Raw genomic sequence first — 14,795 nt, forward strand, 5'->3', positions numbered from 1 at the left:
CCATAGCTTTGCCGACCAAGCTAGTCAGGCTTATGGGGCGATAGTTTCCAGGATCCGTTGAGGCACCACCTTTATGGAGAGGGACCACTGTTGCTGTATGCCACTCTTTGGGCACATATCCTGTAGTAAGGCTGAGATTGAACAGTAGTTTTATGTTTGGGTTTAGCTCTTCTTGGAGTTCATGTAGGACACAGCCCTGGACACCGTCTGGTCCCATTGATGCTGTGTTTTTTGCTTTGGAGAGGGCGGCTCTTACCTGAGCATCTGAGATGTCAGGGGGGCAGCACTCTGCTGGGATAGATATTTGCCCTTTTGGTGGGGGGGGGGTTGCGCTGAACCTGTCAGCTTTGTAGCAAGCCATTTGTTAAAATAGAAATAAGTTTATAAAGGAATTAGCAGTATAGAGCTTTCTGGATTTATACAGTCTCCCCTGCATGATTGCCTTTATATAGTACAGATTCAGCTCTTTCAGGTTTGTGGGTATACAAATGAGATGTGAAATCTTTGGCATTTATGGATTCCACAATCTGCACTAAGAGCAGGGCAGGTAAACATGGCGTAATAAACTAAACAATTACATGCCTACTCCCTAGCAGTGCAAGGATGAGCTAATTGCTTACAAGCATTTCTCCCTGGGCTTCTGCTGAAAACAGGCTCTGTGGAACCTAGTCGGACTTTCCCTGTCAACAAATGTTAAATAAATAAATAAATAAAAGTATAAATGATTAGTCTGATTGCAGGAGCAATCAGGGTTTCACAGTCAGTCACCTTTGATATACACGTACTGAGGGTGTGTCAGGGAAAAGGAACTTACAAGAAAGTCTGTGAGTACATTGACTGACTAAGGAGGACAACATTCTTAACATTTGTATGAATTGTTCATGGAAACGCTTTGTACCTCTGAGTAAATTGGGTCTGCAGATCTAAGAAAGTACATTACTCAATGGAACATATATCAAAATTTACATGTGTTTATGTACCCTACTTTTTTCTTCACAGTATGTGTATTTACCTGTGGCACATACTGATAAGAGTCTCATGGTAGGGTGGCTGGCCTAATGGTTAAGGTTCTTGCCTTCCAAACAGCAAGGTGCAGTGTTTGAGTCTAACAAGGGATGATTGGCTAGGCTTAAAGTGGCTTGCAAGGGCAGTTAGCTTAGTACTAATCTCTGAACCTATAAATATAAGACAAATCACACAGTCTTGTTAGAGAAGCATAGACAAGGAAATAATGCTTACAAAATAAAGACAAGAAAAGAGCTGCGGTGTTGCAAATGTTTATTTTCTATTGTGTGAGGAAGAATTAGTTTAACTGTTGCATCTACACATCTAACTACATATTATGCAAGACAACGTTCAGCACTTGGTTCTATTGCACCTGTAAAGTTAATTAATACTATGTCACGTCTTGAGTTTATGTAACCTACTTTTTTCTTCACAGTATGTGTATTTACCTGTGGCACATACTGATAAGAATCTCAGGTGGGTGTTGTGTATGCCCTGGGATTGAAATCCACAGAAGGTGCTCTTTATGTGAACATAATAATGTTTAAGGAGCATATGTTCCTATTGCAAGACATCAAAAGTGAGGACACATCACAACTGTGCATTTTAACCACTTGTTTCAGAATGTTTCCTCTATTTAGGTACATTTTCCTTTTTTTTCTTTTACACCATTTGCTAACCATTTAGCTTTGCACATTCTTGACTGGCAGTACTCCCTAGCAGTGAGCAGCAGTTCACTTCCTAAGACAAAAGTGAATAAATTCATTTAGATGCCTTTTGTAGGGCAAAGATACTTGGTGCTAGTGCATCTCTGTCGACACTCTGAATAGTAGTGAAGAAAATTCACCTATCCAGTGACTTCTGCTGTGGCACAATATGTAAGTGAAGTGATTTTTAAAAAAATAAGAGAAGTGATTCAGGGTTTGAATCCCGTTAACTGATAAATTTATGGGAGGTCTGAATACATATTTACACACATTTTGTGATATCATTGTGTTGCTGTTTAAAACTCAACTATTCTCAGTATGTGTAACAACACGAGTTGTTGTTTGTCCACTTTCACATTATTTTGCATTAACTACAGTTATGATAATGTGTGCCAGATATCAAATGTTGATGTGGCAAGGAGATATGAGAAAGATAACTGCGTCACTATAATGCACTTCTTGCTCTGGTCATTGCTGGGTATAACTTTGATTGAAATATGTTGTCCTTTCAGCTTTTTTCTCTGTCGTTTTTCCCCTAATGCCTTTTGCGTTTGTACTCCACTTGGCAGTACGCAAAAACAGTTCAATTCCTAAGGAAAAATTGAACAATTTCATTTGGACTGCCTTTTGTAGCACAAATGAGCCTGGTGCCAGTTTGCAGATGTCAGCACTCTGGATAGTACTCATTGAAGAAAATACACCTGCCAGGTAACTTTCTTTGTGGCACAAGACAGTAAGTGAAATTAGCTTAGAGAAAGAGAAGAACACATAATGCAGGGATAAAACCAAATTTACACATATTTTATGACTGGATTCAGAAAAAATATTGACACCCAGTGTTGTATATAAAATGAACAGGCTAAAGTCTGTGATATCTGATAAATATCTTACCCATAGACCCTGTGAATTGATGTTACAAAGGTGTTGTTGCTGTAATCTCACCTCTTCTCATTACTAATATCAGTATGTGAGATGGATGCTGTGACATATGACATTTTGAAGAATGTGCTAACATAAAAGCAGTAAAGTGTAATATGGACATATGTGCCATATATACTACAAACATTATCCATATCTCACAAGCATTATTCATGACTGTTATACAATATATTGTAAACTTTGATTTCACAAATAATTGTATGTACTGTGGCAAGGATGACCTGTTATAATTTTCTGTGCGTCCCTTTTCAGACCAATTGCCATTATATAAACTCCTGGTGATGTGTAACCTAAATGCTACTTGTGATATTGCAAATGCATATGAAAAGGATGAATGGGTCATGCTAATGCTATAACTGCTGTTTCTTGATATATATCCATTAAATGTGTTACTTTGCAATACAGCAATACAGTATTTGTTTTCTTTTTTTTCTCTTTATACTGCCCTTTGCATTTGTACTCAACTTGGCAGTACACAAACACATTTTTTCCTAAAAAAAAAGTTAAAAATTTAATTTTGGCTGTCTTTTGTAGTATAAATGAGCCTGGTACTGGTGTGCAGCAGTCAGCACCCTAAAGTGGACTCACTGAAGAAAATGTACCTGCCAGGTACATTTCTGTGGTAGAAGGTGTAAGTGCAATGAGCTTATAGAAAGAGGACAGCTGATGCATGGTTCAAATCCTGTTTACAGATACATTTGCAAAGGGGGTCAGAATGCCATTTGTCAGAACATTTAGATTCAGAATGTAACAATGAATGCAAATGAGTATCATATCCATGTTTATTGCAACAAATGTATCATTAATAGTTGCATACTTGCTATTGAAGCCTAATGTAATGTGTGTAAATTATGTTAAACATGACAACGATGATACTTAATTTAGAATGCAAATGCACAGGTATGATGTGCACCATATTTTTCTTATACTTAAGCATTATCACATTTAAGTATGTTCTTATGACAGTATGTCTTATGAAGTATGTATGTAACCTAACCCACCATGTCTTACTCAAGTTATGCAACTGCATGCATCTGAGATGTATTTATAAACACAAATACTGCCTTTTGCATAATAATGCAGTCCCATGACTAAATGCAGTCACAGATGTACAGACATCTCTTAAGTATATCTGCACTCATTCTCAGATTAGTATACCTCTAATTACTATGAAAAAGCATAAGTTCTCCTGTGGCACTGACAGTTAATAAGCAAAGTATAAAATTTTAAACTTTATTTATGGGTTTGATTCGCAGGTGATACTACTCAATCTTACTAATGTGTAAGTTCCCACTGCCCAATCTGTAACAAGTCATACCATTTGTTCTCCAACCAGCCATGATTATAACAATCACCATGAAGCATTTCAGTGTTTAACACTGGAATGTATGTCAATTGCTTGAGCATCACGTGTCCAAATGTCATTGCCATATTTCACACCTTCTATGCTTTTTGATTTAATTAGTACCGATGAGTCTACCATAGCATTGTTCTAATTTCAGTTGCACAAATGTAGTTAACAAGATTATGTATCTTTGTGCACAAGCTGCAACATGTGAGATCTGAATTGGGGTGTCAATTCAGACCCATATTTGTAGCTTGACTGCTGCACACATAGCTAGTGATGGTAGGGATGGTGTTCCATTTAGAGAACAATGGTGGGATGTTGAATAGTCCAGGATATTTTTGGCACTCCCATGAAGTTCTGCAGCTAGAGGTTGCTGTAGCAAGATTATACTGGTCTCAGTATAAGGCTGAGGCTTGAAATAGCTTGACCAAGGCTGTCTCCAGTGCAACTAGCATCCCACATACCTTGGACCAATGTTATCACCACTACAGTGACATGAAAAGGCACAGGTGGGACCTTCTAAGTCAATGGGAGAATGAATTTAAAGCTGCAAACACCCCTCAGTTGTGTAAGTGTACTGACCCATCCCCTGTCTATGATATGGCGTGATGCCCCATCATTGCACAGTAATCAAGGAGCCTCAATCCTCACCACTGGCAACAAGTGGAGGATGTACACTCTGGGAGGATGTCAAGTACAGTTACGGTAAAGTGCAATTTCCCTTAAGAGCACACAGAGACCACAGTCAGTCTGGGGGTGGTTTCTCCCTCTTTCTTCAGATTCCCAATAAGTCTCCCACTGGCACAGCTATAGGGTTGAGATCTCAGCTGAGTGGCCAAGCCAAGACCTCCAGCACCCTCTCTGTCCAACCAGTGCTTCAAGTCCCTGCCCAATTAGCTGACACACACACACACACACACACACACTCTTTGAGATTTGATTTATACACAAGGCTGGCACAGGTTTACTAGCTATGCCCCCCTTTTGCCCAGACTATAAGGTAGTTTGGACTGCTACCAGCCACTCCTTATTAGCTATTTTAAGGCCCTTAGCAAAGGGTGTCCAATCTTACTGTGTAATATTAATATTAATCCAAAAGGTAGTTTGACCAAGAGCAAGGCTATTAGGAGTGGCCTGAACAATGTCACCAAATAGATATGCAAGTACGCTAAGAGCTTAAAATATGTCTCACAAATATCAGCCACAATGATAGGTTTAAATATATTTAATGATAAATAGTAAAAGAACAAAAAAGTACTCAGTAAACAATCACAGTAATTTCAGAATTTAAAATCACAGAAAATATTTAAAACAACATTGCAGGACAGTCTCAAACAAATAAAGGAAAATATCTAAATTATACTTCACTATATTCCTAATTGGATCTAAGAGAAATTACTGTATCCTAGAAGTACTTACTCATAGCAAGGCAAGTGTGATGAATTGATCTTCTAGCTGATGTTGTTGTCAGGTCAAAGGCAAATACAGAATGCACAGTCTCTCTCTCAGAGAGTTCCTAAATTAATATCTCAGATATTGCTGCTGAGATACTTGGAGCATGACATCACTTCTTGTCATCTGACTATCCCAGGTAAAAAAAAAACACTGCAGCTGGTAGCATTTAGCATCTCTCTGTGAAAATACATAATCAGGAACTTCTCTTAGTTCAAAGGCCAGTGGTAGAAGTCAAAATAATTCATATTCCTCCACATCCAAAGACAACAAAAAAAACATCTAGTTCTTGACATTATGTCTCCTGTTGCACTGAAGCTGAAAGATAACATCTCTTTTATTATGTGGTTATAAAGTAATTTAAGTTTTCAGCTATTCTCCTGAACTTAACTTCTTGTGTGTAAGTTCCCATTATTAAAATGCATATACATCTAAACCCTTACAATAGTGTATATACATTTCTGCTCAGTATTTTACAAAATATTAGCAAACAAATGGACCCACTGGAATGAATTGTGCTAGTTAGCCAAAATATGCAAAAAAAAAAAAAACAGATATAAACCAGCAGCAAAACATGACTGTTTGCATAAACATCCAGGTTTAATGTAGCAAGACAGGTAAACGCTTTCAGACATTAAATGTGCTTCTTCGGACAACAAAGCAGTAAAATCAGGCACATTATATAATACATTCATCTACTATAATAAAACAATTAACCTGTAAGAACACTGTTTCAATTAATCAATAAAACATTCTCATTCATTTAAAGAAGCCTCTGGTTTTCAAAGCCGGCTTAATAGAGGCCCTTTTATTAATGCCAGTAAACATGTCTGCCTGTATAGTAATAATCCATGGTAGCTCCCTTTCCTCAGTAAAATTTCTGAAGTCACCACCCCTAATATGAGGAGTCACCATCTCAATTACCCTAAAACCAAATATATGCTCTTGTCCACATTCACATAATGCTTGGCAAGGGCATTGCGTACATCACCTTTATTTATACGGTTAACATGTTCTCTCATTCTTTCCAGCAAAGACCTGTTGGTCTTGCTTATGAAGAAACAGTCATATGCTCTACATTTGGCTAAATAAACCAGATCCCCGCTTCTACAATCAGCAGTGACATTAAAGCAGAACCTCCTATTAGTAGATGGATGAACAAAATCCACATGCGGATCTATAAACGTGCAAAAATTGCATCTCAAGCAGAAGTGCACCCGAGATATCCTCACTAATTCTCCCTTCTCCTGTGTGGAATTTTTAAAACACAACTGTCTCTTCAGAGACTTTTTGTTTTTGAAACTAAACCTAGGATATTCACCTACAATGGAGTGAATATCTTGGTCTAGATATAAAATAGACCAATTGTTCTTAATAATTCCTATAATGTCACTGACATCACTAGTATAATAAAGAGACATAGGTAGTGTCTCCTTCTTTATGGGGGTGCTTCCATTCTCATTAGATGAATCCACTCTATGTGTAAAAAGCGTCTACCCCTTCCCCTCCTGTTTTTGTGTGTAAATCAAACAGCATCAGCTACGTCCTTCCTCTTATAACCCCTATCAATTAATTCTGGTTGAAAACAATTGACATCAGCCTCATACAACATATCTTCATTATTTAGTCTTGACAAACGCATGCATTGAAAGAACAAAAATAGCCAGCAGAAATGGGTGAATACAAAAATTATTTTAATGCAAGCCCAACTACCTATCTCAGACCGGTTTCGGCTGCAATAGCCTTTTTCAATGAATTTAACAAAAGCACATAATGTCCATTCAGATAAGTGTATTTATATATAATGACATAAAGGCAGTTCATTGGTAAATTAAAATTGGTCATTAAGACCAGGTGGGAATAAAGCTCCTAATTTAATGATCCATTTACATTCCTTGAAATTAAGTAAATCATGCCAACCTGATTTATCCCTACATTTACCTACAATGCAGTCAATGACAGTAAAATAAAAAGAAGCAGAATTGTGTTTACAAACATGTTTAAACAAGGCATTATTGGGACGCTTATTTCTAATGTCACTAAGATGTTCCCCAATCCTGAGGTGAAAAGGCCTAGAAATCTGTCCCACGTAGAATGAGGAGCATGAACAAGTGACGCGGTAGATGACCCACTCTGTACTACAGTTAGCCCAGAAGTTGATATTAAAAACTTCAGACATATTGCGACTACTGAATTCTCTCATAGGTTCATAGGTTCATAGATTACTACTAGGCTAACTGCCCTTGTGAGCCATTTTAAGCCTAGCCAATTATCCCTTGTGAGACTCAAACCCTGTACCTTGTGTTTATAAGGCAAACACCTTAACCATTAGGCCACCCTCCCAACAATTGGAACTCTGTTACAATAAGTACAGTGGCCACATGGTATACAACCCAACACTGGGCCACCTCTCTGTGTATGTTGAGTAGAAACAATGGAGCTGGGACCCACCCTCTTAAAGTGGCTAAACAGGGAACCCAATGTCCGACCTCTTCTAAAAGAAAAAGAGCATCTGTCTCTCAAAAAAGAGTGTAATCTCTCCTCTGCCATCAAAATATTCCAGTGTCTATTAATAATGTTCATAAACCCACATGTGTTGCGTCCATAAGTGGTCACTAGATGAACCAGAGAATTAGATAGGTCTTTATGTTTTCCCTTGTATCGTAACAAGTCAGTTCTATTCTGGTTGGAAGCCCAATGACAAGCAGTTCTGACAGTACCAGAGGTTTCAGATAGTGTGTCAAATATTCAGATAAAGGTTCAGTAATAGAGCCATGCCCTGATACAATTGGTCTTCCAGGGGGACATCTAACATCCTTATGTATTTTGGGTAAAAGATAGAAATATTGTTTACACGAAGATGGAACCAACAACTGATGTCTAACTGCCTCCGTAATGATGCCCTCTTCCTGGGTCTGTATCAGAAATGAATCAATTTTGGTTTTGAAATGACTAGTTGGGTCCAATGACATAGCCATATAATATTTGTTATCGCCCAATTGTCTCACTGCTTCTTCATTATAGTTGACCCTATCCTGAATCACTACCACCCCACCTTTATCTGCTTGTACTATAACAATTTCTTTGTTGTTCTTAAGTTCCTCTATGCATTGTACCTCCTCTTTAGAAAGGTTATTATAAGATACCTGAAAATCTTTGAGGTTACAATGTAGATCCTTCAGGACATTAGCTTGAAAAGTGGATACTAGGTGTGACATAGGTGGAACAAAAGACGATTTTTTAAATCTAAATCCTGAAACTTCCTGATCAGTGTAATTTTCAAAAAACAATTTCAAATTAAGTAAATGACAAAAATTGACCACATCTTGTGCTAAAATGTATTCTGGAACAAAAAAGCTGGGGAAAAATTAAGCCCTTTATTAAGAACTTTAATTTGTAAATCATTAAGGTGTACAGATGAAATATTATGTACATTCATACTATTTGTTAGTGTTCTATCATCAGTTGTAACAGACCTTCCAAACCCTCCGTGTGTTTGACATTTTTTATGTTTCCTCCCCCCTCATCTTTACCTGAACCCAAAGGGTGTGACAAACTCCTTCTTTTGAGATCAGGTGAGGCATCTGTATGGTTCCCCTCCCCTTCAGTGTTGCAGGACGTATCCTCCCCTGATGTGTAGCTCAATCATTCCGAGCTACGTTTCAAAATAGATTTGGGTCTTTTTCTCTTGGGGGACAAAGGTTTGTTGTTTGGAAGCTTAAAGGTGACATTCCTAGGCATATCAAATGGTTTACCTCTTTCATAATCTCCTATATCCCTTTGGAACTTTTTCAATTTTTTTATTTTTTATCCTTTAGAACCTGTTCTAACTTAAGTAGTTCTGTTGTTAACTGGTTCACCCGGGAAGTGAAAGACCCACTAGATTCAAATTTGTTAGCCTCCATGCAAATAGTTTCTACCTCCTGAATTCCTAATTTAACCGCCCGTTCATAGAAGTTAGCTAAGGCATCCACAAAACCCAAGGACGCTGATTGTTGGATCTGTGTCCATTCATCCATTAATTGTTCATCAATATTATGTACCAAAGGTTGTACTTTGACCCTTAAACCATGTGGTGTGATTTTCTTGAGTTGGTAAGCCTTGAACAGGCGTAAATGCCAAACATTGGTCTGAAGACTTTTCATGCTTTTTCCCAACTTAAAAAATGATTCACATAATTTATCAGGGTCTTGAATCACCCCCGAAGAATCATTACCCATATCTGATAAACATAAACCAAAAATGGTCAAATCATTCATATCAGATGCTAGGCCTTTTACAAGAGGAGTCAACACCATGTTGCAAAAAACAAATACAAACCACCAAAAAAATGTTAATGAATCAAACAGTTCTGCAGACAGCAAGAATAAAGCTGATATATATATGTATATATCCTATCCAAAACGAACCTGTTGGATCAAAAAGTATACATACAAAAACATGAAAATTAGAATCATATATTCCTGTCAGTTGGAACCTAAAATTAAGTTGAATCAAAAATATATGGTAGATTATGTATATTGGTGGATACAGAATGCAACCATAGACAAATATAGACCCAAAACTAAAGAGTCCAGCAAATAGTAGCAAATAGAGATACAATGGTCAGCCCTTGTGATCTAGACTGAATAAACCAGAAAAATCACAATGCTGCGTATCAAACCAAACCAAAAACTATTAAATGTGGATCTAGAAATGACAAACATTGTCAACTCCTACTTATAAAATGTCTAAGAGAACAAAAAATAGATGATGTTGATACACAAATATTAGTGATACAATAGCTAGCCCCTGTGGTCACATAGGCATAATTCTCTTAATCAAATAACCACAATGCTGCATATCATCATAATAGAAATAGGGCCACACTAATCAGCCCAGAAAATGATTCAAAATATCCACTCAATATCACAACCACCTGTAAATTAAAAAAAAAACATATAACATGGACTCAATTATCGTGCTGATATTAGAATGGCCCATAAAAATATATGTGGCCCCAATTGTAAAGTCTGTATAAGTTGCTGTAAGCAGAAATGACAATTTTCAAAAACATTTATCAGAAGAGAAAATATAATTATTGTAATGTGTATTGCAACCAGGTCGACCCCATAAGACCATATAACAACCTTGGCACCACCAAATGGCTATATGTTGGAATACTAAGAAACTAAAGGAGACCTGGCCCCAAGGGAAAAAGAGACGCAAATCAGTCACCAATACAAGATCACTAAATGAATACTAATAGGAAAAAACATAAAAATTAAAAAATGATAATGAATAACATCATATTAAATGCTGGAAGGCAAAATATCTATGATTCAATCATCTATATGCATTTTGTAGATATAATGAAATTATGTATCCACACAATGCTCCTAAAATCAACATTGAGTTAACATAATGCATGAACATTAGACTCTGAACCAAAGTTACAGCAAATAGTAGAATGCACAAGAATTATTAGACAAACCATGTTATATATATGTTACATGGTATGAAAACCCACTGTTAACCATAAATTTGCAAACTAAACAATAAGTGCCGAGACCAACCGGCTGTTCCCTTTATGGCAATGACACAAAACTGCCCATTTAAACAGTACATCAAACATATATACCTAGGAAAAATCCCTTTGGTATATAAAAGACCTGCATATTATATAAAGAGCATAAATAGGGCGATAACGCCATCTAAGGATTAGTTACTAATATTACATATAGTAACCCCAAAACAAAATTTGCAACATAGATCTTGGTAAAAAACATAATTATGAGTCCCACCTGAAGAGGGAATCGTAACTAAAAACTTGGTGGACCTGGCAAAAGCCTGCTATGTAGCCACGAGGAAATATTAAGTAACAAAGCACATAGACCTCAAACAATTCCCTCTGCCCCACTGTATAGAAACAATAATCACAATATGTCCAAAAAGTCAAATCAAACATCCAAAACTGGATAGACAATGTCCATAGCTTTAAATTTGACCATAGACACCTTATCAAAAAAGGTAAAAAAAGCGAATCAGTCAAAATGGAAACACAAAGTCACCTGTAGTTGTTAGTCCATAAGTGACAAAGCACATAGACCTGCCATCCCTTGCACAGTCCTGCTACTTTCAGAAACTGGAAGTATTGATGGTAGTCCCAAAACTACAAATCAACAGTCCAAATGAGGTAAAAGTAGTTAAATATCAAAAATCCAGAAAAAAAACAAAAAAGCCCATATGACAATTTAGTCCATGGCTTGCTTGTAGATCCATTGACATCAGGAGGCCACGAAAACAAAATACAAGAAATCTGTATTAGAACCGATGTATACTGAACGATACATCCACCAGACAAAGAAAACCCAGTCAAACGACCAAAAAGCTTCCAACCGACTGTCCAAATGTTGGTAAAAATAAGAAATCTTTCACTCACAAGGAGGGAAACCACCAGACGCCAACAGCACCAGAGGGGAGGAAGAAACAGGAAGCGACATGGTGTATGTACGGCAACTGCTCAGCTGTAAAGCCAACACCTAAAGAACAAAAATAGCCAGCAGAAATGGTGGAATACAAAAAGTATTTTAATGTAAAGCACATAACTAGGTAGTGGGTAGTAAGCCCAACTACCTATCTCAGACCGGTTTCGGCTGCAATAGCCTTCTTCAGTGAATTTAACAAAAGCACATAATGTCCATTCAGATAAGTGTATTTATATATAATGACATAAAGGCAGTTCACTGGTAAATTAAAACTGGTCATTAAGACCAGGTGGGAATAAAGCCCCTAATTTAATGATCCATTTATGTTCCTTGAAATTAAGTAAATCATGCCAACCTGATTTATCCCTACATTTACCTACAATGCAGTCAATGACAGTAAAATAAAAAGAAGCAGAATTGTGTTTACAAACATGTTTTCCTGTGTAAAACAAACAGCATCAGCTACCTCCTGTACCGTGCCATTTCTTTCATTCACTTTTACGATTTCAGTGGCAGAAATAGATTATTTAGATGTAAAGGTTTTTGTCAATTCTCTGGGACATTTGACCACTACTTTACATGGAAAAAGTTGTAGAAAGAACACACTATTACAAAGTAACAGTATGCATGTGTGTCGTGTCTTCAAGAATGTTGCCAATGGGCAATGCATGCGTTTGTCAAGACTAAATAATGAAGATACGTTGTATGAGGCAGATATCGTTTTCAACCGAAATTAATTGATAGGGGTTATAAGAGGAAGGACGTAGCTGATGCTGTTTGATTTACACACGAAAACAGGAGGGGAAGGGGTAGACGCTTTTTACACATAGAGTAGATTCATCTAATGAGAATGGAAGCACCCCCATAAAGAAGGAGACACTACCTATGTCTCTTTGTTATACTAGTGATGTCAGTGACATTATAGGAATTATTAAGAACAATTGGTCTATTTTACATCTAGACCAAGATATTCACTCCATTGTAGGTGAATATCCTAGGTTTAGTTTCAAAAACAAAAAGTCTCTGAAGAGACAGTTGTGTTATAAAAATTTGACACAGGAGAAGGGAGAATCAGTGAGGAGACCTCGGATGCGTTGCTCGAGATGTAATTACTGCACGTTTATAGATCTGTATGCGGATTTTGTTCATCCATCTACTAATAGGAGGTTCTGCTTCAATGTCACTGCTGATTGTCGAAGCAGGAATCTGGTTTATTTAGCCAAGTGTAGAGCATGTGACTGTTTCTACATTGGCAAGACCAACAGGTCTTTGCTGGAAAGAATGAGAGAACATGTTAACCGTATAAATAAAGGTGATGTACACAATGCCCTTGCCAAGCATTATGTTGAATGTGGATGAGAGCATATATTTGGTTTTACGGTAATTGAGATGGTAACTCCTCATATTCGGGGTGGCGACTTCAGAAATTTTACTGAGAAAAGGGAGCTACCATGGATTATTATTATACAGGCAGACAGGTTTCCTGGCATTAATGAAAGGGCCTCTATTAAGCTGGCTTTGAAAGCCAGAGGCCTCTTTAAATGAATGAGAATGTTTTATTGATTAATTGAAACAGTGTTCTTATAGGTTAATTGTTTTATTATAGTAGATGAATGTTTTATATAATGTGCCTGATTTTACTGCTTTGTTGTCTGAAGAAGCACATTTAATGTGTGAAAGCACTTACCTGTCTTGCTACATTAAACCTGGATTTTTTATACAAACAGTTGTGTTTTGGTGCTGGTTTATATCTGTTTTTTGCATTTTACAAAATATGTCTTCCACACACGTCTGTACAATATGAAATACAGTTCTAATACAATTGTAACAAAAGCAATTGCATCATGCTGATATTCACAAATGACACACAACCACTTACAAAATTCCATATAGCTGGGCTGGCAGCATCTCCTTCTGTCAAACTTCTCTACAAATCATATTAATATTCAAATGACATATAATTATTTACAAAATTCCAGATAGCTGGGCTGGCAGTATCTCCTTTTATTACATTTCTTTCCCCCACCCCTGAAAACTCAAACTAGTTTTTCAAGTGACCCTTGAGAAATATTGCTTGAGAGGGTGAGCCTATCTGGGAATACATTACCCCTTCCATGTCTTGGGATTCCAGCTGCCTTGGCATTGCTGACCCCAGTACAGTGCTGCACTGTCATATGATGTGCCTGCTCAACCCTAGGCTCCACCACAATAATTTGGGATTTGTCTGGCTGGCTCCCTGTAGACAATAGACCCCCCCTCAGACTCCTCCTGCCTCTTACTGCAAATACTCAGCACAAGGGAAACACTATCATGGTAAGGTTTCATCATGTTCACATGGTACAATTTATGCCCCTACCTCCTGTCTAGCAGTTCTAACATGTAGCTAACATCACTGACATTCCTTACCACCTAGAAGGGTCCCACCCAAGCTGCCTGCAGCTAGTTGTGTCTGACAGGAATGAAAACCATTACCAGCTGCCCTACAGCGTACTGTCTAGCTCGAGCATTCCTGTCATGCCAGACTTTTTTCTGCTGTTGGGCTTCTGCCAGGTTCTCCTGGACCAAGCTCATGAGTTCCCTGAGCCTTGTCCTGAGGTTTAGCACATATGCCACAGCAGAGTCCTTGTGGGATTCCCACTCACCTTCCCACTCATCTCATAGGTTCATAGGTTCATAGGTAGATACTAGGCTATCTGCCCTAGGGCATTTATAAGCCTAGCCAGAGTGTATTTGGCTTCTGCCTCCCTATTAGATTAGCCTACTGTGCCTCTGTAAAGTAGGTCACAGAAGGTACCCTTTTAAGATTAGTTTACTGTGCCTCTGTCTAGCAGGGACACAGAAGAGATCCCAGGGGTGAATTTGCGATTTCCCATCCGC

This window comes from Protopterus annectens, chromosome 13.part0, assembly GCF_019279795.1.
Source record: "Protopterus annectens isolate FY-2018-M chromosome 13.part0, PAN1.0, whole genome shotgun sequence".
In the NCBI taxonomy this organism is placed as follows: Eukaryota; Metazoa; Chordata; order Ceratodontiformes; family Protopteridae; genus Protopterus; species Protopterus annectens.